Source organism: Balaenoptera borealis, assembly GCF_965194805.1.
Source record: "Balaenoptera borealis genome assembly, chromosome: 10".
In the NCBI taxonomy this organism is placed as follows: domain Eukaryota; kingdom Metazoa; phylum Chordata; class Mammalia; order Artiodactyla; family Balaenopteridae; genus Balaenoptera; species Balaenoptera borealis.
In genome coordinates this window covers 68068591-68092234 of record NC_138874.1, presented here as the reverse complement: position 1 = coordinate 68092234, position 23644 = coordinate 68068591, and the positions used below count along the sequence as shown (strand labels likewise).

The following is a 23644-nucleotide window of genomic DNA, read 5'->3' as shown; positions in this document are numbered from 1 at the left end:
GGAAGATAAAGCTGAAGAATGATCCCAGTGTACAGTTTAAAATTTCAAAGCAATAAGAGTTGAAAGATACTAAGCAGAAGACATGGAGGTTAGATCTACAGTCGCCAATATCCTTTTAAGATTCCGACTGACATCCAACTTCTCATCTCAAACGCTGAATTCTAGAAAGTAGCAAGTAAGAATGAAGGATTTTTGAACTAAAAAAACCCTATCCCTATCAAAACTTTGATCCAACTATGAGAAAAAATAGACTTTTTAGACATCAGTGGAAAAAAGCTATATTTTACTTACACTTCTTTTTTCACAAAATGTATTCACTAACATATCCCTGCAAACTGAGAAATGAATCTTAGTATGTGGAGGATACATAATGACAAAAGTAGTTAACTTTAAATAGTCATAGGTAATAATGCTATGGAACCTAATCCAGCTGTTAAATAAGTGTTCTGTTCCCAAAAAATTAGGGTCCAAGAGGAAGAGAAGAATTCAAATCCTATGGAAAACAGTGTGGAGGTTCCTCAGAAAACTAAAAATAGAATTACCATATGATCCAGCAATCCCACTCCTAGGCATACACTATAACTCAAAAAGATACATGCACCTCTATGTTCATAGCAGCACTATTCACAATAGCCAAAACATGGAAACAACCTAAATGTCCATTGACAGATGAATGGATAAAGAAGTTGTGGTACATATATACAGTACAATGGAATACTACTCAGCCATAAAAAAGAATGAAATAATACCATCTGCAGCAACATGGATGCAACTAGAGATTATCATATTAAGTGAAGTAAGTCAGAAAGAGAAAGACAAATACCATATGATATCACTTATATGTAGAATCTAAAATATGGCACAAATGAACCTATTTACAAAACAGAAACAGACTCACAGACATAGAGAACAGACTTGTGGCTGCGGGGCGGGGGAAGGACTGGGAGTGTGGGATGAGCAGATGCAAACTATTATATATAGGATGGACAAACAACAAGGTCCTACCATATAGCACAGGGTATCCTGTGATAAACCATAATGGAAAAGAATATATAAAAGAAAAGAATGTAAAAAAAAATACCCATTTCAAAGCTATAAGACCAAAGAATAAAACTGACAGATTACAAAATTTAAAAAAAAGAAAAAAAGAGAGAGAGAGAATTCAAATCCTACTAGAGTTTTTGCCTGTTCTATGGGATTCTAGGGTTGGGCTATGGTTATCAATCCAGTTTTGACAAACGTGTTTGCTTAAAAGTTAATGTAATAACTAGTAGAACAGATGTGTGAAGTAGAAAGTCCAATCCATGAGAACAACAGAAAAAGATCAATCTAACAAAACTCAGGGTAAAGGGAAAAAAATCCATTGTAACTTAATGAAATAAAGCTTAATAAAGAGAAAACATAAACTGTGTCTAGAAATGTTGTTGATTTTATTTTATGAAAACCCTCTCATTTAAAACCAACTGGAAATAGCAGATAAAATTCAATAAAGATTACTTTACTTGCCTACCTGAATTTTCAAGAATGTTAGAGAAATCTTTATAGTCTGACATCTAGTAATTGGGATCACAAGCTACAACTGAAGACCTGGCTGTACTAAGGGCATTTTCCAGTTATAATAAAACCAGGTTTGACTCTTAACAACCTCAAGATCTTTAGGAGAAAGGGTCTTAGGTAAATATAGGTGGGAGTTAGATCAAATCCACCATATAAATCCCTCAGAAGGTTATACTGTCAGGTAAAGATACCTGTTTTCAAAGAAAGGTAACAAAAAACTTTGATTGCTCTAACCAAAAGCAAAAAGTCATAATTTCAGTCTTGCCCATACACAGGTAAGGGGATTAAATTTATTTGAATGTTCCAGAAAGTACCAATTCTGGATGTTAACTTAAAGAGGTTCCAGGTTCTTGACATACTTTTCAGGAGAAAAAAGAAGCCAGCCTTCTCAACTTTGTCACTAATAAATACCTGGTGAAAATGAGCTCATGCACTGAAAGAAGTCATTATAAGCTAAAGTAAGCTGAAACAACAATCAACAGAATTAAATCTCCAAGGAGTTTAGACAGAAGAAAAATTAGATACAGAACATGAGACTTTTACTTAAAATGTTTAAAGAAATAAAAGAGAATCTAAAATATGTAAAAGAAGATGCTATTTATGAAGAACATGAGTATTTGAAAAATGAACCAAATCAAACAAGTTCTGAAAATTAAAAATTATACTCATTTAAATTAAAAACTCAGTGAATAGGTTAAAAAATAGAATAGACATAACTGGATAGAGAAATAGTGAAAGAAAAGATTGATTTCAAGAAATAACCCAGAAGCAACACAGCAATTAAGCATATGAAAGACAGATTGAGATACAGTGGTAGATAGACTGATAAGGACCAACATACATGCAACTGGGGTCCAGAAAAAAAGAGAGAATGAAGGAGAGACAGTATATATTTAGTTAAATCTATAACTAATCAAATGCCTTGTTCTTCAAATCCTAGAAATAAACCAAATCCTAATCAGAAAAACTAAAATGAAAATCATACCTGAGTGCTAGCTACCATAACAAACCCTAAAATGTTTCATGGCTCAAACCTGATAGAAGTTAATTTCTTGTTCACATAAAATCCAAAATAAGAATGTTGATTATTGAGTGTCATCTATCATTTCTGCTCACATTCTTTTGGCTGGAAAATAGCTCATCAGTCACAACAAGGTGCAAAGAAGAGTGGGAAATGCAGGGTAGCTTTGAACCCAGGAAAAGTAAGAAAAGGACACTGATGAATGCATAGTGTTTTATCTGAAACAACTTACCCTTCTCATCATGAAATATTCATTTTATCCTTCCCCCTATAGAAGGAGATTACCCATGCCTATCTGGTTCAAAGTTCGGTATTTCCAGATGATTCCCATTCCTCTCCACCAGGTTTGTTTGTAAATCACCATGGGCCAGTGATCGGGGAATAAAAATATTTTATTTGCTCTAATACACAATGGTGGAAAAGGCATAGAATATCCATAATAAACACTTTCATTGTGAAAAGATAAATCACTTGTTCATTTGTTTGTAGGACTAATGAAATCTAACTGGGCAGGTTCTGTGAAAATCAGCTGCTTGTATGTGGAATGATTTTGATTCTTCTCTCTGGCCAAATCTGAAGTGGGTAAGGGCACACATATTCTCACAGATATTAGGAGTTACTATAAAGTTATGTAGTAACTAAACTAGAGTATTAATACCACAGTAGTAGCAGTGCCAAAGGTTTGATGGTGGAACCTGATGATGGAACAAGTCTTTTAGTATCACTTAATGTGCTTCAGAGCCTCAAAAAGAAGAAATCTGAATTTGTTGGTAACATAAAAGGTGCAAAAATGCATAGAAATAGATGAATAGGTCATTGAAACAGAACAAGACAGTCAATGTATATATGCCAATTTAATATATGCAGAAAGCGGCTTTTCAAATAGGTGAGAAAGGAATAGATTATTCGGTTATTCAAAAAATGGTATTGGGACAACTCACTATTCACTTGGGATCAAAATATAAATATCTCACACCATACACAGAAACAGATTCTAGATAGATAACATAACTTTTCAATGCTATAAAATACACTATAAAACATAGAGAATATTTTCATATTCTTATATAAGGTAAAATCTTTCCTAATGAATATTAAAAAAAAAACTAGAGGCTGCAAATTTGACAAATTAAATTGTATATATTCCAAATGAAGTTTTGTTTTGCTTTTTAATTACAGAAGATGTGGTAAACAAAGCCAGCAGGCAAGGAAGCTTGGAAAATATAATCCTCTGAAATACAGAGCAGAGGAGATAAGAGGAATGGATTTTTGGTAACAAATAGACAAAAAGACTGATAAAAAGTGCATTTTAGACTGAAGAACAGAGTTCATTAAATGAGTGGGTCATTTCACGCAAAAGGCTATTCTTATTTCAACAAAAGGAACCGTTAAGCAAGCCCCTCAATCTGTATATATGCTTTCAGTTATGGAAAAAGACAAGACTGCAAACAATGACCTGAGGTTTAGTGCTTAAGATCACCCATGTTTTAAATGTGGAATCTTTTGCTTGTAGGAAAGACAGCGGTTATGTCTATTTCAGGCTGAGGAACACACCAAGTGCTATCAAAGAGCATGTGTGTAATCACAATGGGCCACTTAAATGTGAATGGCACTCTGATAACTGCACCGGTGCTTTCCCTTGTGTTATCTCATTTAATCCTCTCAAAACTACACTAGTCAGATAATATCGACCTTCTTTGTCTAAGAGAAATAAAGGCTCAAAGAGATTTAGACTACTTCCAAAAGGTTAGACAGTGAAGGCAGGAGTCAGGATTCAAATCCAGATCTTCCTTTGACACAAAAGCAGTGATACTTCTACCCCTTCAACTATGACCTCTCCCTCTTTATTCAATTGAGTTTAAAACATTCTATAAACAATGTTAAAAGCCATCATAGCTCAAGGAAAATGATTTGCAACATATATAATACATAAAGCATTCATGGCTACACTCTTTAATGTGCTCCTTTGCACCAAAAGATAAAAGGCAAAGAAACCAACAGAAGCATAAGTAAATGACAAGAATGGATAATTTAAAGATATAATGTATAAATGTTCAGAAACATATTAAACTACATTCTCTCATACTGATAATTAGGAAGATGCAAATTGAAAATGTAATTGCTACCTCATTTCTTGCCTATCAATTTGGTAAAGACATTTGATTATATTTTGTGTCGGATATTTATATATTTCAGTGTTATACAATGTATCATTTTGATAGTCAGAATACAGGAGAGATGCTATTGATTGATTAGAAATTGATCAATTGATTAGAAAGCAACCCACGTGGTATTTTCTACTAATCAAGACCAAGAACTTGCCAGAGAAGAGAGTGAGGCTTTATCTTCAACTCTCATTTCTATCAGAGAAGATCTGCTTGTATGTTAAATATCTGGATAAGAGTTTATTTAAAAAAAAAATTATTCTGTCAAGAAGAAAAAGAGGGGGGGAAGGAGAAAAAGGAAGAGGAGGAAGAAGAAGAAGACAAAGAAGGAGGAGAAAGGAAAAGAAAACAATGAAGAAAAATAAAGGTGTTGGAAAATCCTTGTTGCACTGGAGAGAGTGCAGGCATTGTGGAAAGCAGTTTCAATTTTACATTTCTTCCACCTCTCATTTCCTATGTGGCCATGTATAATTTGCATAACATGTATAAGCCCCAATCTATTCATTTATGCCAATATTTTGCAATTTCTACAAAAGCTAAAAAAAAAAAGGCCTTCTGAGGATAGACTGGTAACTCAACTGATTGAAGGAAACTGGTGTAATCACAGTAGGGTGTGGTAGGTTGCAGAAGCAACTAGAGAGTAAAAGCACACTAAAGGAATTCAAATACAAAAGTTCTTAAAAATATCATGCAAGCTAAGTAGGTCATCTCTTGGCACAAGCTGACTGACTGTGTTGGGAGTTTGAGCCCCTGATTTACAATTATGTTACATGGTAGGTTTAGTCCAACTTTAGAGAGCAGTGCTGTTTTATGGCTACAAGTATAAATTAATCAACTGAAAATGTTGAACAAATCACTTAAATGGTCTTATTTTATGGAAATACTCAAATAAAACTTGAGTGATAAATTATCTTTCATTTTGAATGGTGAGCCAGTCCTCAACAAGGATGGGCCTCTTTAAAAGATGTATTGCCTTAACTGAATATTAATTAGCTTTATTTTATACGTCTGCAAATGTTCCAAAGCTTCATTAAAAGTTTTCTTCTTAATTAGGCTCTCAATAAACATATTGATTAATATTACAAAAAAGAAAAGATCTGAGCAAGGCTCCTCTGTGGAGGACATCTGCTGTTTCTATTCGCCTTGGATTCATTCTACCTTTTCTGCAAAGAGTACCTCGACTTACCTTCAAGGATTTCCTCCACAAATCCTTAGGTGACATCACTGCAGTGACACTAGGCTTTTCCCATTGTCCATGCTGCCCTGACTCAAAACGTCCTTGTTCCTCCTTTGCTAGCTCTGGGAATAAGAAACCAAGGGCTCACACTGAGGAGCAAGCCCAAGTATCAAACATCAGCAGTTATTTTTCTCAGTCTCTCCTCCCTCTGCATCTGCTCTATCTTTCATTGCATCATTAAGGACCCATTTCTCTAGTGCCATCAGTTCCTGCCATTTGTATCTGAGAATTCTGATATCTAATCAGAGACTATTTGTCAGAGCCACCCCAAAACTGCTTCCCCCAGTGCCTGTGCTCTCTCTCCAATACAAAGAATGATGATTGGTCCCACTTGGGTCAGACTCCCACCACTGGACCAGCCCACTTGGGCTAGAGCCACACCGCTCCCACTGCAACTGTGTTGATGGGGTTTGGAGAAGGAGGGACTATTCTCAGGAGAAAAAAAAAAAAAAAAGGGTGCTAGAAATGCAAACAGATAGGCGTCCGCCACAAAGCCTGGAGATAGGGTGCCGTGCCATCAACAGCAAAGGAGGGAAAATGCCAGGATCATTTCAAAGAAAGATGGAAAGTGTTAAGAGTGACAAAGGCTGCAGAGCACACAGTACCATAAGGGTTGACAGGAATCCCTGGATTTAGCAATGAGGCAGTCACAAATAACCTTGGCGAGAATGCAGCTCGTTGGGTGAGGTGTGAAGGAGACTGAGGTGACCACATCCAAGGGGCTGAGAATGCTATTAACCCAAGTTAGAAAGAATATATCCTTGACAAGAATGCTATTGAGATCTGACAAGAATGCCATCAAGTTAATTTTGTTTGTTGTTAAAGAATGAGCATGGTCATAGGCTAATAATCTCTTGACTTTATAATCCCTGGTTTTCTACCACGTGAGACTGGGAAGAGAATAGCCTCTGAGCGGATACTGGGGAAAGGACCACACCCCGAGGTTTTTGGCGGTTCAGGATCTCCTGTGTGCTTTTTTTTTTTTAACATCTTTATTAGCGTATAATTGCTTTACAATGGTGTGTCAGTTTCTGCTTTATAACAAAGCGAATCAGTTATACATATACATATGTCCCCATATCTCTTCCCTCTTGCATCTCCCTCCCTCCCACCCTCCCTATCCCACCCCTCTAGGTGGTCACAAAGCACCGAGCTGATCTCCCTGCGCCATGCGGCTGCTTCCCACTAGCTACTATTTTACCTTTGGTGGTGTATATATGTCCATGCCTCCTGTGTGCTCTTAATAAACCATGTCTCTGCCATCCAAGGAACATATGCAGTGCCACAAGGAAGGCTCACCACAAAATATCTCACACTACCTGTACCAATAGATTAATTTATATCAACAATACCATGTCTGTTCAAGTCCCTAAGTTATATTCTTTCATGTCTATAAAACATTTTCTCTCCCCCGTGTCTGCCTTCCCCCATCAGTCTGACCACAGAAAGCCCTCTCTCCTCTAATATCAACACTTTCCTTTGTGGAAGTTTTCTGGAGTTACCCACAGCGAGCTAATACATTTTCATTTGAATTCTGCATCTCTGAATGACCCTCATGTAACAGAGACAACATTATACTATGATGGTTCATGCACTCGTCTGACTTACTTCCCAGGTGTTACGCTGACCAGGTCAGGAAACGGTGCAGCCATTACAGAATCTCAGGTGTGGGCTGGGGCACAAGACACAGACCAGCGCTCAGGGGTACACTGCACTTCTCTTCCTCAACTGGCCTGCCTTGCAGGATCGTTTGCATACCTACAGGAAAACACCTGCGACGTGAATACACCTAAGTAAGATATCGCCGCTCTGGAACCATCTTGTATTCTGTCTGCCCACCTTTCTCTCAACACCTGAAACATCCTGGCATCCCCCAGCTTGCCTCACCTACTGGATGAGACCAATCAGGACTCAGCCCCACATACTCTGTTCCATTCTCTGCAGAAAAGGTGACCCAGTGTTATGAGAACAGATGGGATTTACCCAGCATCTGGACTCAGCACAGAGGAATGTTATATATGAAACGAGGCCACTTGGTGGGGCAGGGCTTGAGCCTCAGCTGGGAAGATTGCAGGCCACATTTGGCCTGCATCCCTTCAGAGAAGAGGGTGAGCCAGCTCTTCCTAGAAATGGCAGGATGGACGAAAGGAAAGGGAAAGGCCCGTTAGCAATAGTTGGTGCTCACACGTGTACAACTCTGACTCTCCAGAGAATAAGTTAGCATTTATTTAGGGATCAGTGACAATAGTACTCACTAGGAATAGGTGAGATTAGCAAGCGGGGCAAAAAGAAAAGTCTTCGGTGCCTCTGTTTAGGGGATCTTCACTGACACCTTGGGTCTCTCAAGGGGAGAAGCCATGAGGCTTTGTGGTTAAAGGCATAGGTTCCAGAATCCAGGTCCACCCCTGATGAACTGTGTGATCTTGGACAAGTTACTTAAATTATCAGCATTTAACTTCATCATTTAAAATTGAAATTTAAAAGTCCTAGCTAGCACGGCTGTTGGAAGGATTATAAAGCATAGAAAGCACTTAATACGTGAAGTGCTTAAGACAGTACCTAGTAGGTGTTCAATGAACAATTATTAACTGGAGGGTTTTCAGATTTCAGGATTTCCAGAAATTTGTGTTTTTAATTTCAGGTAAATGTTTCATTTATTTGATAGGTTTTGTTTTCTAATGCCATCAGTTGTGGTTTTGGTGGGAAGTTGGGAGAAGCTGAAGGAGATAATGCAATGGACTACCCAGTAAGATGCTATATTTGACCGGAAGCCTCAGAGAAAAGTAAACTACATTACCATAGTTTTAATTTTTAAAGTATTTAATTATATTCCAATTATTTGCAATTTGATCATCCCAAATGGCACAGCTCATATATGCAGTCTATTTAATAAACTACAAATTATGTTTCTTAACTCACTATTCTGGAAAATCTGCCTTAATTGATTTCCCAACCATTGATGACATTTGAGCACTTGATTCTGCATGAACTTCTATAAGGAAGGATAAAACAGGCTAGTCCTATGTAAAATGCCTTGCCACAAAGAGTTAATGCACTGTCAATGATTATGTTTATAAAGTTATTTTAAAAAGCAAACCAGAACCCTCAGCAGCTTTCAACCTTCCAGAATATGACAATAGGCCTAGTCAGGGAACTGTTCGGCGCTTTTCTCTACCACTTTTGTGGAGTCTAGGCTCTCCCTGAGCGCAGCCCTGCTTGCTTCCTCAAGTTCCTCTCTCACCACTCTGCCTGGCTCTGTTTGATCCAGCGCCATTGGCCTTCCCTCTTCTGGTTTCTGATTCTCCACCAGCCATTTCCTCTCTCTGGGCCTGTACCCACACTACTCCTCTGCATGGTATGCTCTCTGCCCTTCTTTTGAGGCTAATGTCTACCTAGGTTCAGCTCCCAGCTTAAGTGCTTCCTTCTCAGGGACACCTCTGATACCATATTCTCCTCCTCTGATCCTTTTAGAGCACCCTGCACTTTTCATCATAGCCCTTGTCACAAATGCATTTAAATGGTTACTTATGTAATTTTCACTTAATTGTAGTCATCCCTATTAACATGTATTTTTCATATTGAGAGAGACCATGTCTTTTTGATTTACTGCTCTATTCTGAGCATTTAGCCCAGTACCTGTTCAATAAATATTTATGAACTGGGTGAATAAGTGAGGAAGCTTGTAGGAGAAGCCAAAGCTGTTTCATCTTGAGGCTGGTGCTCAGGCTTTTGAGCTTGACAGGTTTGGGACGGAAACACAGATTTGCTATTTAATTATCCTGTGACTGTGAGCAAGAAACTAAATATCTCTAAGCCTCAGCATTTTCCCTTCTGTGACATGGAGATAATATAGTACCTCCACATAAGGTTACAGTAAGATATAAATTAGGTTGTGCTGTACCCACAAATACCTATTATAGTGCACAGAGTAAGCACTCAAAAATTCCCAGTGCTCAAGGCTCACTACTATTAAGAGTGATGTGGAGTAGAAATCTATTTCCATGATAAATGCCTTGCATGTATCATTAAAACTCAGACAGCTGATATCATAGCAGAGTTAACATCAATGGCAGCTCAGTTCTTTCTGAAAGCTGATTGAGAGCATAACTGACCCTGATATAGCACAGGAAGACCATCTGCTGCCTCTCCAAGCTCAGCCTGAGAAGCAGTTCTCATCAAGTTGTAGCACTACACAGCTTCTCCCATGAGAGCTTATGGCTTCCCAAATACAGCCAAACTCCCATCCTCAATTATATTGTTTAAAACAATGTACAGTGTCTCTCCTTCTGGGAGGGCTCAGCAGGGGCTCTTCTAATTATCACCTAAGCAACTTTCTAGTCACTAGCCAGCATTAGGAAAGAGAATGTTCTGGTAACATCTGTTCTGGGCATACAAATGGACTTCACATCTAAGTATAAAACATGTAGGGCTTCCCTGGTGGCCCAGTAGTTGAGAATCTGTCTGCCAATGCAGGGGACACGGGTTCGAGCCCTGGTCTGGGAGGATCCCACATGCCGCGGAGCAACTAAGCCCGTGAGCCACAACTACTGAGCCTGTGCATCTGGAGCTTGCGCTCCGCAACAAGAGAGGCCATGATAGTGAGAAGCCTGCGCACCGCGATGAAGACTGGCCCCCGCTTGCCGCAACTAGAGAAAGCCCTTGCACAGAAACAAAGACCCAACACAGCCAAAAATAAATAAATTAAAAAAAAAAAAAAAAGGAATTCTTTAAAAAAAAAAAAAAAAAAACAAAACATGTAGCACTCACCACACCCAAGAGTCTACACAGTCTGGTAGGATACATGAATATCTAGCTCCTTACATCCCAGCCTCTTCAACATATCCATTTCAGATGTAGTTTGTCCTTTACATCTGCAAAACAAAATCATTAAAAAAAATCTGTTTAATAACTTTTTATTTCTAATTACACACTGTAGAAAGTTATTTTGTACCAGAAGGAGCACTCGCCCCTTTAGAATACAACTTCCGGAGAACTTTGTAGATAAAAACAATCTTAAGAAGAAAAGAACAAAGCTGAAGGTATCACCTTCCCAGACTTAAGACTATACTACAAAGCTACAGTAATCAAAACAGTATAGTACTGGCACAAAAAGAGACACATAGATCAATGTAAAAAAATAGAGAGCCCCGAAATAAACCATGTATGTATGGTCAATTAATCTACAACAAAGGAGGCAAGAATATACAACAGAGAAAAGACAGTCTCTTCAATAAGTGGTGCTGGGAAAATTGGACAGCTACATGTCAAAGAATGAAGTTAGAACATTTCCTCACACTATATACAAAAATAAACTCAAAATGGATTAAAGACCTAAGTGTAAGACCTGAAACCATAAACCTCCCAGAAGACAACATAGGCAGAACACTCTTTGACTTAAACCACAGCATTATTTTTTTGGATCTGTCCCCTAAGGCAAAAGAAATAAAAGCAAAAATAAATAAATGGGACCGAATTAAACTTAAAAGCTTTTGCACTGCAAAGGAGACTACTGACAAAACAAAGAGACAACCTATAGACTGGGAGAACATGTTTGCAAATGATATGACTGACAAGGGGTTAACATCCAAAATATATAAAGAGCTCATACAACTCAACATCAAAACAAAAACAAAAACAAAAAAAACCCACACAACTCCATCAAAAAATAGACAGAAGACCTAAGTAGGCATTTTTCCAAAGAATACATATGGATAGCTAACAGACACATGAAAAGATGCTCAACATTGCTATTAGAGAAATGTGAATCAAAACAACAATGAGATATCACTTCACACCTGTCAGGATGGCTATCATCAAAAAATGTACAAATAACAAATGTTGGAGAGGGTGTGGACTGAAAGGAACTTTCCTACACTGTTGATGGGAATGTAAACTGGTGCAGCCACTATGGAAAACAGTATGGAGGTTCCTTAAAAAACTAAAAATAGAGTTACTATATGATCAAGCAATCCCACTCCTGGGCATATATCTGGAAAAGATGAAAACTCTAATTCGGAAAGATACGTGCACACCAATGTTCACAGCAGCACTATTTACAATAGCAAAGATATGGAAGCAACCCAAGTATCCATCAACAGATGAATAGATAAAGAAGATGTGGCATATATGAAATATTACTCAGCCATAAAAAAGAATGAAATTCTGCCATCTGCAGCAATATAGATGGACCTAGAGAACAATATGCTTGGTGAAATAAATCAGACAGAGAAAGACAAATACTTTATGATATCACTTATATGTGGCATCTAAAAATTAAAACAAACAAATATATACAGCAAAACAGAAAGAAACTCACAGATATAGAAAACAAACTAGTGGTTACCACTGGTGAGAGGGAAGGGAAGAGGGGCAACATAGGGGGATGGAATTAAGAGATACAAACTACTATGTATAAAATAGATAAGCAACAAGGACATACTGTACAGCATAGAGAATTATAGCTATTATTTTTTAATAACTTTTAATGGAGTATGATCTGTAAGAATACTGAATCACTACGCTGCACACTTGAAACTAATATAATATTGTAAATCAACTATACTTCAATTAAAAAATTAAAAACAAAGAAAAATTAAATCTTAATTGGGGCAGCTGTTTTTAAGTGAATTCATTTTATAATAAAATTTCAAGTAGTACATCTGAGAGAAGACAGTGGCTAAATGGCTACTAAGACAAGGCTGGGTTCGTTCAGACAGAGACGGTTTAGGGGAAAGACCTTCTTGGCTATCTTTCCGTCATTACTAAGAACAAATACATTACATGCATATGAAAGGGAATTTCATATTGAGGCGAGTCTTAACATTTGGAACTACCCAAGAAAGAATAAAAATCTCAGCTTTGCAACAGAGTTGATGCTGGAAAGTGGATGCTTAATCAGGGATTATAGTTGCCTGACCTCTTTTTTTAAAAATTTTTATTAATTTTTATTATTTGCTGCATCAGGTCTTAGTTGTGGTGTGTGAGCTCTTCGTTGTGGCATGCAGGCTCAGTAGTTGTGGCGTGCACGCTCTCTAGTTGTGATGCAAGGGCTCAGTAGTTGAGGCGTGTGGGCTCCAGAGCACTTGAGCTCTGTAGTTGCGGCACGCAGGCCCTCTAGTTGTGGTGCGTGGGCTCAGTAGTTCCAGTACGCGAGCTTAGCTGCCCCGCAGCATGTGGGAACTTAGTTCCCCAACCAGGGATCAAACCCGCATCCCAAAATTCGTTCCTTTTTCAGTTTGGTTACTTTTACTTGTAAACCTTGTACTTCTTTATCATGATACTCCTTTAGTTTTATCCAAAGATCCTTAAAGTCATTAGATACATCTGCAGAACCAGGGTTTCCACAACTGCTTCCCGAGACGTTCATCTTGCTTAATATATGCAACTCTTCTACTGCTTAATGTTTTCTGACCTTTTCTGTTACATTAGACAGGTCTGAAGTTGTCTTTGGCCAGTTTAAATACCCAAGGTCACACTGCTAGGACACAGCTACAGCTATATCACGCTGGAACTCAAGTTGTGATGCCAATGAACTCCAAAATACTTGGCTTGCAAGACTGCCTCGAGATTCTCAAAAGTCCCAGCAGGAAAGCGAGTATACTTTGGGGCGGGGAAGAGATGGCTGTTCGCTCTTCTTATTCCCTCACTAATCTGCAAAACTGCCAGCGGCCAAGCCACCCCCCTCGGGGCAGCCCGCTCTTTCCAGGGCTGCGGGAGGGCCCAAGGGCCACCGGCCCCAGTTGCCTGACCTCTTGAATCTAGATGAGGCCATGTGAGCAAGCCTTGCCAAAGATAAATGAGCACATGTGCTGCTTGTTACTTTGGGGCAGAAACATTTAGGAAGTGGGTATGCTGGCCCCATCTGTCAGCTGTTTCCTGAGGAGCCTGAGGTCAAAGGGATGGTGAAACCACAAGTTGTAAGGAGCCTGATTCTCGTAATCATTGCCTGAAGGAAAGTCGCCTGTTGACCAGGACTATCCATGTTGTACTGTTTCAGGGGCCAGACATATTATTTCTGTTGTCTCAAGGCACTGAAATTTTGTTAGTATTTATTACAGCAGTTAACATTACCCCAACTCATATATTCTTTTCAAAGGAAAGAAAGTCACACATTTTTCAGAAGGTTCTTGAGATCTTTAAGTCATCCAAGAAGTGGAAACATCTGCATGGGTGTGTCTAATATAGGACAGGATTTATCATAGGCACATGTCTGTTCTACTTGCTGAAGTGATATCTCTGGAGCTTTTGACTTTGGCATGCTTTGGAATTCTGATAACTATTTCTTAAATATGATCAATTACTAGTTTGAGACACTTCCTCATTTTTGGCATTTTGCTCCTTGACTTCATGCCCCTGTCATGGACATCGGGGACCACAGAGTCACCATATGCATGCTCATTATTTCTTCCCCAGTGCACACAAGGCATGACATGTGCAATAGTCAACCCTTTCACTGAGAGGCAGACCAGAAAGCCATACTTCTAATAATCCAAAAATTATAAAGCAAATGAACTCACTGATCATGTTGCAGGCAGACAAAGGACTTAACAATTCTCAGGAGTGGCACAAACTTAGATAACCAGATTCTAGTCCAGTCATAGGATGTATCTGACTCGAAAGTTGAAGTTATGGTAAATTTTAAAGAAAAGTTCAGGTTGATTAAGCCAATAGTGGTCATCAAAGTCAGAATTATTATTGTTGTTGTTGTTGTTTTTAACACATCTAAAGAGTCTGCTTGAGTAAGTTTGGAACTAAGCTTGGACAACTGGCACTTTAAAACAATTTCCCACGTGCTTACAATGCACACTAACACTTGAGAACTACCGTATTAACTGTAAATCGTAATGTATAAGCATCCATGAAAAGGTAGTGTAAAGGCTGATACAAAAATATAAATGGAAGCATTTTGTTCTAATGTTAAATACTAGAAATGGGAAGATACAGCTTTTTAAAGGAGAAAACACATATATTATCTGAGAGAAGCTATCTAAATTACAGGTCTTGTCCTTTTACCATCGTCTTGCCCAGGTACCTCGGCCATATAGAGATAGCACACTCCATTGTAGGTTCTTAGTTGGGTGGATGAATTTCTGTAAGGAGTTGCTCCATTTCTGAAGCTACATCAGGGTCCATGATGGTGTTGGCATAAGGATATATTCAGGGAAGGCAGAAGATGGAGTGCCGTAGGGTTGTCCATCCTTTATGGACACATTTCAACCATTCAATGCCAAAGAGATTTCATAGACTCTCTACTTAAAAATCCTAGTGCTGGTAGAATAGTCATTAGAGTACAGGTTTGGATTTTCAGGTCTAAAACAGAAGCATTCATAGCCACGGTAGAGAGTTGGTATAAAGGAAAAGACAGAATAATAATTACCTTGTTCTATGCATTATACTAAACATTTTATTGACAATTTAAGGCTTTACCTTCCGAGAGGTAAGTGCTCAACTACACGTAATTTTACTTATATATATTATTTATTTATTTATTTATACAATCTATATTTATATATATTCTGATATAATTGGGGTGTTAGCCCTACCTTTCCATGGAGGAATTAAATCAGTACTTGATAAAAAGTTCTTTCCTAATCCTAGAAATTCACTGACATGCAGTGTCCTGACCCTTCACCTTGACAACACCCTAAAGGCAACATAATATCAAGGGACATATGTAATAGAGAATAAACAACATATTTCAAATATGCAGAGTCTATACCATAACTTGAAGCCTCATTCTTTATTTTTTTTACTGCTCCTATTAGGCCCACAAAACCATCACTGCATTTGAATGAGAGGTTTCACTTCTAACACTCCTGAGTGATGTTGAGATTACTAAGATGTATGGGTGAGTGACTTCCTGATTCTGAAATCCAGAAATCAGGGTCTTCTGTTCCAGGGACACCATCCATACCCAATGGTTCTTTTCAATATTTATTCCTTGGGAGTCAATATGTTGTGAGCAATTTCAGTGGCTTATTTACCATATTCTCCTGGTCTGTTACTCCCTTGCTACCCTCTCTTTCCAAACATGGAAACTGCAGGCCCACAGCAGTGACAGAGTCCCAAAGTTGCTATTACTCATTCTAATGAGGTGCCCTGGTACCTCTCATCCCTCCCTCCAGACACACCATCATTACCTGTGCTCATTTATAAGCATCTCTGCATATTTTCAACAACCCTGCCAAGGCTTGGAGAAGCTCCTCTATGTGATGAAATAATCAGAGAAACAGTGACTTTTCCGGTGGTTAGGCTCAGGGTGAGCACTGCTTGGAAGAACACGCCATTCTTTTCAGGCGAACTGCTGTGTCAGGGAGCCAGGAATGCAGCTGAGGGTCGCTCACCAGGGCCAAAGGCAGCATCAAAGGAATGATCTGAAATGTGAAAAAGAATCAATAATCATTCTTCAAAATAAGGCCTTTTCAAACATGGCAAATGTCACTGGATTTTGGCAACACTACTTGGGATTTATTCTCTCAAAAAAGGGCACCACCACAGGGCTGGAATAAAAAGCCCTGGTATGTTATTCTTTGAAATGGTAAAATGACAGAAGAGCGGGCATGGGAATTCAGACGCAGATGTAAATTAAATGTGCATAATTCCTCGAGGCATTTGCATCCATCTCCCCTTAAGGTCTGTGCTGCTGAGCTAGTGGGTCAGGGTAGGTCTAATGGGGGTGGGGGTGGGGGGAGGACAGGAGGGGTCTCAGCAAAGCCTGGATGCTCTCACACACTCCCACATCCCAGTTTCAAATAAACGTCAAAAGTGGGCGCTAACTTCTCGTTTCCTCCGCTGCTTCTGCCTTACATGCTACAACTCAGTGTTTCACTCCTCCCTCCCCTCTTGTCCACTTCTGAACATGTTAATCTCACGCTGATTATTCCACTTCTCTCCTTCCCTTGACCTTGAATCAAGCCAGCTGGGTCACCATGATGGCCTATCCTCTAGTTTCGTGATGCTGAATTCTCCTTGCCACCATGCACCAGTCATGTTTACATCAGAATAATGGGTGCAACACTTAGATCTGATCATACCACACCTCCTGTTGACCTCTGAAGATGTTGGGGGATGATCAACCAACACAGAGTTCAAGCATCTTGAGGTACATTTTACATCCTTCCCAGTTAGCTACAATCTTTTTTTTTCAGTGCAATCTCCTATATGAACCCCCAAATCCCTATACTGTAGCTACAGCTACCCTCCAAATATACCATGCTTAAATGTATATCTTCTCCCAACTCTCCATGTGGCAGCAACTTGTATCCATCCTTCAAATACCATTGTCTATAATGGAAGACTTCATAGGGATAAAAAGAGCTACAGGTACACACTGTCCAGGATGGATCTCACAGACCAAAGTTGAGCTAAAGAAAACAGGTACCAAAAAAAACTCCACCCATATCATATGAACCCATTTATATGAAATTCAAAAACAGGCAAAATGAATTCATGGTGATAAACTAGTAGTTACCTCTTGGAGGTGGGGAGGATTGGCTGGGAAGGGACACAAAGAAGCTTTCTTGGGAGGTTGAAATGCCCCACCCAATATCTTAATCTGAGTGATAATTACATGAGTGTGCACATATGCAAAAATTCACTGAGCTATACAATGAAGATGTGTGAACATTACTGTATGTATGTTATACCTCACTTAAAAAGAAAACAAATACCAATAGATAAGTGACATTTTGGAAGGAGCATTTCCTATGTCCAACTGGCCACCACCACCCAACTCTGCTCATAGAATAATCACTCTCTCTTTTATGTTCCCATTGTCTATTACAGCTTAATTACAACAGATGGCCCTTATTGGTGCCTCTTTTGTTCTTAGCCTTAGGCATCTTTATAAAAAGGGATTGAATAGCATGTTTCTTTTCCTCCCCAGCACTTAACACAGTGTTTGGTCAAATGTTGCTGAATGAATGCAATAAGAAATCACAAACAGAATTGAGTGGAACCCCTGCAAATGTGGAACCATTCCTGCTATAAACGTCTCCTAGCAGGGCTATGCATTTCTTAACAGGCAGAATTCTAAACTGCCACCCTCTGTCACCAAGGTGTCTGTTAACACACTGCACCGTCTTCCCCAATAAGAAGTTGAGTGAAAGCAAAAGAATTTATACTACATGATGACATTCAGACCACCCTGCTCTGGGCTAAGAAAGCACACACAGTGAGGCTTGTCAGCTGTGTGAACACTGGGCTGGTTAGTTGTTTAAAGAAAGAAAAATTAATTTGCAGCTGTCAGTCAGTTGAGCAAGATTTGCTTCACTTCTGAAATTTATTGACAGGCTCTAATAACCAGCACTTAAACTGTCTTTTCTGGAAGCAAACAGCAAAAACCAAGAGCTAGAAATCTGATGATCACCTCTGGTTCCCAAGCAAAACAGAAAGAGGCTACCGTGGCCATATAGTTTTTATAGCATTTTCAAATTTTAATAGACATTTTTGTTATTGGAAGTTTCCCAAATTAGCTTGCTGTTTTTCTTTACTACTGCAAGGTTAATATAGTCTGAGTGTTTTTGGCAAGGTTTATAGCACAGAGAGTGGGGGAAAAATAAGGACTGTGATTGCCTATAATAAAGAGGGTGTTGAAGACTCAGATTCAACAACCATTTTATTGAGGGACTTCTGGTGATGGGCACTTTGACATATTTTTATTCAACTACTCTTCACCAAAAGAGGGATTTATTAGACCTAACTACAGATGAGGACAATGAGAGTAGTAAGGTAAAATAATTACCCAATATCACACAGTAAGGTTAAAGTCAAATTTAATATAACTCACACTAAATCCTATGATGTCTGGTGAGCTAATAATACCTTGTAATGTTATAGATGCAGTTTTTAGGAAGACACAAAGTCCTTCCTAGCTGCCCTCAAAACTCATCACGTATGTTTACCTGACTTCAATAAGCCAGTCTCCCAGCCTGAGATACTTCCTACCATACCAATCAACTCAAGGCAATATTTACCAATAGCTACTGAGAAACACACACCTGTTCATCTATTATCTTTACACACAATAGGGAGTCATGAGGAGAAGAGAATAGCCCTTGCCCTCAAGGAGCCCCCAGTCTACAATTAAGGGACTTGACCACTTCTCCAAGGTGTACAGAAAGTCGGGGTTGGTCTTAGTGTGATGATCTCTGCACTTGCTACTCAGCAAAGAAAAAAGCAGCAGCCTCCTCTGAAGTCGCTAGTTGTTGCCCTTGTGAGTCATGAGACTTGGATGTCCAAGGGCTGCAGGATCTTGGATCCCAGGGGACAGCTATCTTTGTCCCCTGGACTTCCCGCTGCAAGTTAGACAGCACTCGGATTGCCAAAGGAATTGAGGAGGTAGACAACGCTTGAATGTCAGGGACTTGGTGGGGAGGATGCAGGATTTGATCTCCTCTTGAGGAACTGATTATACCTATGGCAGATAAGAAGAACTTAATGGGGAGAAATGAGTTGTAGGTTAAAGATCTTCCATTCCACAGAGATTAAGTGAGGACCCAGTGGGTGTTGAGGTTGTGAGCTCCAGTGGGGAAGGTAGATGTAAAAAATTGTCACTCAGTGTGGGAATGGTCCAAATAAAGACAGGGGCAAAGTGTTATGGGGGCACAGAGGAGGTCACATCTAAATCCACCTGGAGCAGCTGAGAAAAGTCAGGCAAAGAAAAATGGAAGAGTATTCCAAGATGAGACCCTAGCAAGTAATCCAGCACACAGGCACTAAAGAATTAGTTGTGTATCTGGAACGATGGGGCTTTGACACGGTTAGAACACAGGCTTGTGCTGCTGGTTGTTTTGAATTGTTTTTCTACTTGTTGGTTTTTTGTTTGGTTATTATGTTTGATGGTTTACGTGATTTTTCTTTTTCTTTTTAAAAAATATTCCAAAAGGTGAATTATCTCATTTAAAGACAGAAGATCAGGTCCTATCTATATTAGTCCGCTTTCTCCAGAGAAACAGAACCAACAGAATGGTTGAAAGAGAAAGAGAGATTTATTTTAAGAAGCTGGCAAATGCAATTGTGGAGGTTTGGTAAATCCAAAATCTGCAGGGTAGGCTGGCAGGCTAGAGACCCAAGGAAGAACCGGTACTACAATTCAAGCCTGAAGGCTGGCTGCTGGCAGAATCCCTTCTTGCTCCGGCGGGGGCGGGGGGTGGGTGGTCAGTCTTTGTTCTATTTAGACCTTCAATTTATTGGATGACCCCCACCCACATTATGAAGAATACTCTGCTTTACTCAAAATCCATCAGTTTAAATGTTAATCTCATCCAAAATAGCCCTTCACAGAAATATCCAGAATAATGTTTCACCAAGTATCTGGGCACTGTGGCCAACCAAGTTGACATATAAAATTAGCCATCACAGTTCCATAAAGTAAAAAGCCATGTTTAGAATTCCCAGGATTTTGTTTTTTATCTTTTGGGTTATACAGAGCCCTTGAAAAGTTTTAATCAAATAATGATTTATAAAATAGGTAGAGTTACATTGCAAATGATGCCTAAATTTTTAATTGAACAGATGCTAATGATATTAACTGAGACAAATATAGAAAGAAAAATAGGATTTGGTCATGTTGAGTTTGAAATAGCAGTGTGACAGCCAGGTATAAATATGCAGGAGGCACTGGAAACACAGGCGTGTGTGTCTGTGCAGCTTCGGTTAGAAGATACAAATTTTGAAATTGTTATTATATAGTTGACAGCTAAAATCATGCATTTACAGGGGGTAGAGAATGAGAAAAGAGCTGAGGATGGTATTCTGGTATGTACAGGCATTTTATATAGCAAGAGGGAGCAGGGAGAGGGTAAAGGAAGATTAACTACAAAAAAATACTTAGAATAAATGGTGAATAAATAAAAGGTCTCAAAATGCAGAGGGGAGGGACTTCCCTGGTGGCGCAGTGGTGAAGAATCCGCCTGCCAATGCAGGGGACACAGGTTCGAGCCCTGGTCCAGGAAGATCCCACATGCCACAGAGCAACTAAGACCGTGTGCCACAACTACTGAGCCTGCGCTCAAGAGCCCAGGAGCCACAACTACTGAGCCTGCATGCCACAACTACTGAGCCTGCGCACCTAGAGCCTGTGCTCCGCAACAAGAGAAGCCACCGCAGTGAGAAGCCCACGCACCGCAATGAAGAGTAGCCCCCGCATGTAGCCATAAATAAATAAATAAATAAATTTATTTTAAAAAAATGCAGAGGGGAGAATGGACATTGAATTAAAGGAAGAAGAGTAAATTATGAACAAAACCAAGTCACAGTGGTCTTCTTGGTAAACTATTCTAAATACTTGTGGGTATGAAAATATCCCACCTGGAAAGCTGAAGGAGGGAGCCAGAGTGTAATAGTGAAAACCGTAGATGGAGACGTGAGAACTCTGAACATGAAGAAAGCTGCTACCACTCAACATCAAAGATGAGTGCAAAGAGGAGGAAGAAAGAATACGCGATGCACCGAATAGCAGAGGTGGTATGGAAAAGTTGACACACTGTCAGATGAATCATTTGAAAACAAAATGGTGGAGGAAATAAAGGGTCTTTTAAAGACCTTAGGGGAGTTTTCTATAACTGCGAGGAAGGCAGAGTTTATTCCCCAGCCCTTCTTTTCCTTCCAGGTGAAAGGTTATCATTAACATAACACTGCTGGACTCTCTCTGTCCAGGCACTTACTCTTCCCCCATGGTGTGTGGAGGGATTTATTTTCTTGGTAAACATGGAAAGAATAAACTTAGTGCACATGACTCAGAGCCTCCCTCTTCCTCTTAGGAGCAAGCCTTGCCAGCAGAGGGTGCGTGCCCTCGACTGCTCTCTGCCATGTGGCCAATGGAGGGGCAGGTCTGTCTATCTAATCCTGGGGATCAGTGTTAGGGCCACGATCTACAAACATCTGCCTTCCTCTCCAGTGTCATTATTACAGGTAAAAGAAGAGCTGTTTTGATATCACTTCTGCTAATTTTTGGTCTTAGTCCTCCATAGCTTCATCTAACTATGCATAAAGGAGAGATGCTATTATTAGGAATTTGATTCCTAACAAGGATTAAAGTAAAGACGAAATGTGCGTGTTTTCTCATCCACATCTAGACTGAGATATCGGAGGGCAGAGATGGGCTGTCCTCGCACTTCATTGCCCATAGTACCTACATGACCCATAAGAAGCACCCAAACACATCAGGTTTAATTAATGATGAATGAAATGTTTCCTAACTTCGACAACCTTCATTTATTCTCTTTCCTAAATGGTTAGGGAGCAGGAAAAGGCAGACAGACAGAACATGACTGTAACATATACAATACAAAACAAGCAAGCAAACAAAAACCAGTGTTCAATATATAGGAGGAGCTCCTACAAATCAATAAGAAAAAAAGACAGTAATCAGAAAGAAAATGGGTAAGGAAAATAAATGAAGCATTTCACATAAAAGGAAATAAAGTGGTCAATTAACAGACAAAATGATGCTCAACCTTATTCACATCAGAGAATGAAAATTAAGCAACAATAATTCTGTTGTTTCACAAAGATTAAAAAGATTGATGATATCTAATGTTGGTGAAGATTCAGGGAAATGGGCAATGTCTATTGCACTTTCAACGGGGGTGTAAATCAAGGAAGCCTTTTTTGGCAGGTGATCTGGCAGCAGCACCTAAATATTAACTGTGCATATTCTTTTTCCAAGCAACTCCATGAATAAAAATTTATTCTTAAACAGCATGAATACATAATATCAAAAGCTATGGGCTGTGGTGATCTTTTCAGCATTGTTAGAAACAATCTTAGTGTTGCTTAGCAGGGGCTGTTTACACAAATTATGATACAACTATGTTACATTATGGAATACTCCACAGCCAGGTCTCTCAACCTCAGCACTGACATTCCAATCTGAACCTTGATTTTTTGAGCTGGATAATTCTTTGTTGAGGGAGGATGTCCAGTGCATTGTAGGATGTTTAGCAGCATCTAAACATGGCCTCTGTCCTTCCTGGCACCCATTTCCCCGCAATTGTGACAACCAAACATGCTTCCAGACATTGGCATATGACGACATGTTTCCAGACACTGCCAAAAGACAGCCTGTGGGCCTAGAGCAAAATTACCTCCATTTGAAAACCACTGTTTCACAGATATACAGAGGAAAGTGCCTAGTAGATAGCTGAACGTTTGAAATGGTAGGGTTCCAAATCATAGTTTCACACCAGTGGAAAGAGCACGTTACAGAAAAATACATAGAGCACAACATTAATGTCCTAAAAAGATATATGTGAACACATGCATGGAGCAAGCATAGAATGAGTATAGGAAAATAAACACCAGTCCCCCGTTGCCAGTGGTTTACTCTGAGTGGAGAATGGGAGTTTTTTTCTTTTATTTTTTATTGAGGTAACATTGGTTTATAACATTGTATAAGTTTCACGTGTACAACAAGACACGTGAAGCACTGTTTTATTACACTGTAGTATGCACTGCAGTGTGCTCACCACCAAAAATTTAGTTTCCGTCTGTCACCATATAGTTGATCCACTCTAGCCATTTTAACCTTCCCCCCACCCCTACCCCTCTGGTAACCACCACTCTGTTCTCTGTATCTATGGGATTGCTTTTGTTTGATTTGTTCATTTTCTTAAAAAAATTTAAGAAAATGTTTTAGCGCATCTAACTAAAGTAAGTTAGAAA

General features: G+C 39.3%; 1 protein-coding gene across 1 annotated transcript in view; it reads right to left on the bottom strand.

Moving 5' to 3' along the window:
* LOC309635476 (uncharacterized protein) overlaps window positions 1-23644 on the bottom strand; it is a 489295-nt gene that overhangs the window by 93278 nt on the left and 372373 nt on the right. Inside the window, exon 1 of the transcript XR_014248845.1 lies at window positions 10748-10763. The gene's annotated coding sequence lies outside the window, so the exon portion shown is untranslated. Of the gene's footprint in view, window positions 1-10747 lie in introns of the transcript that reaches the window.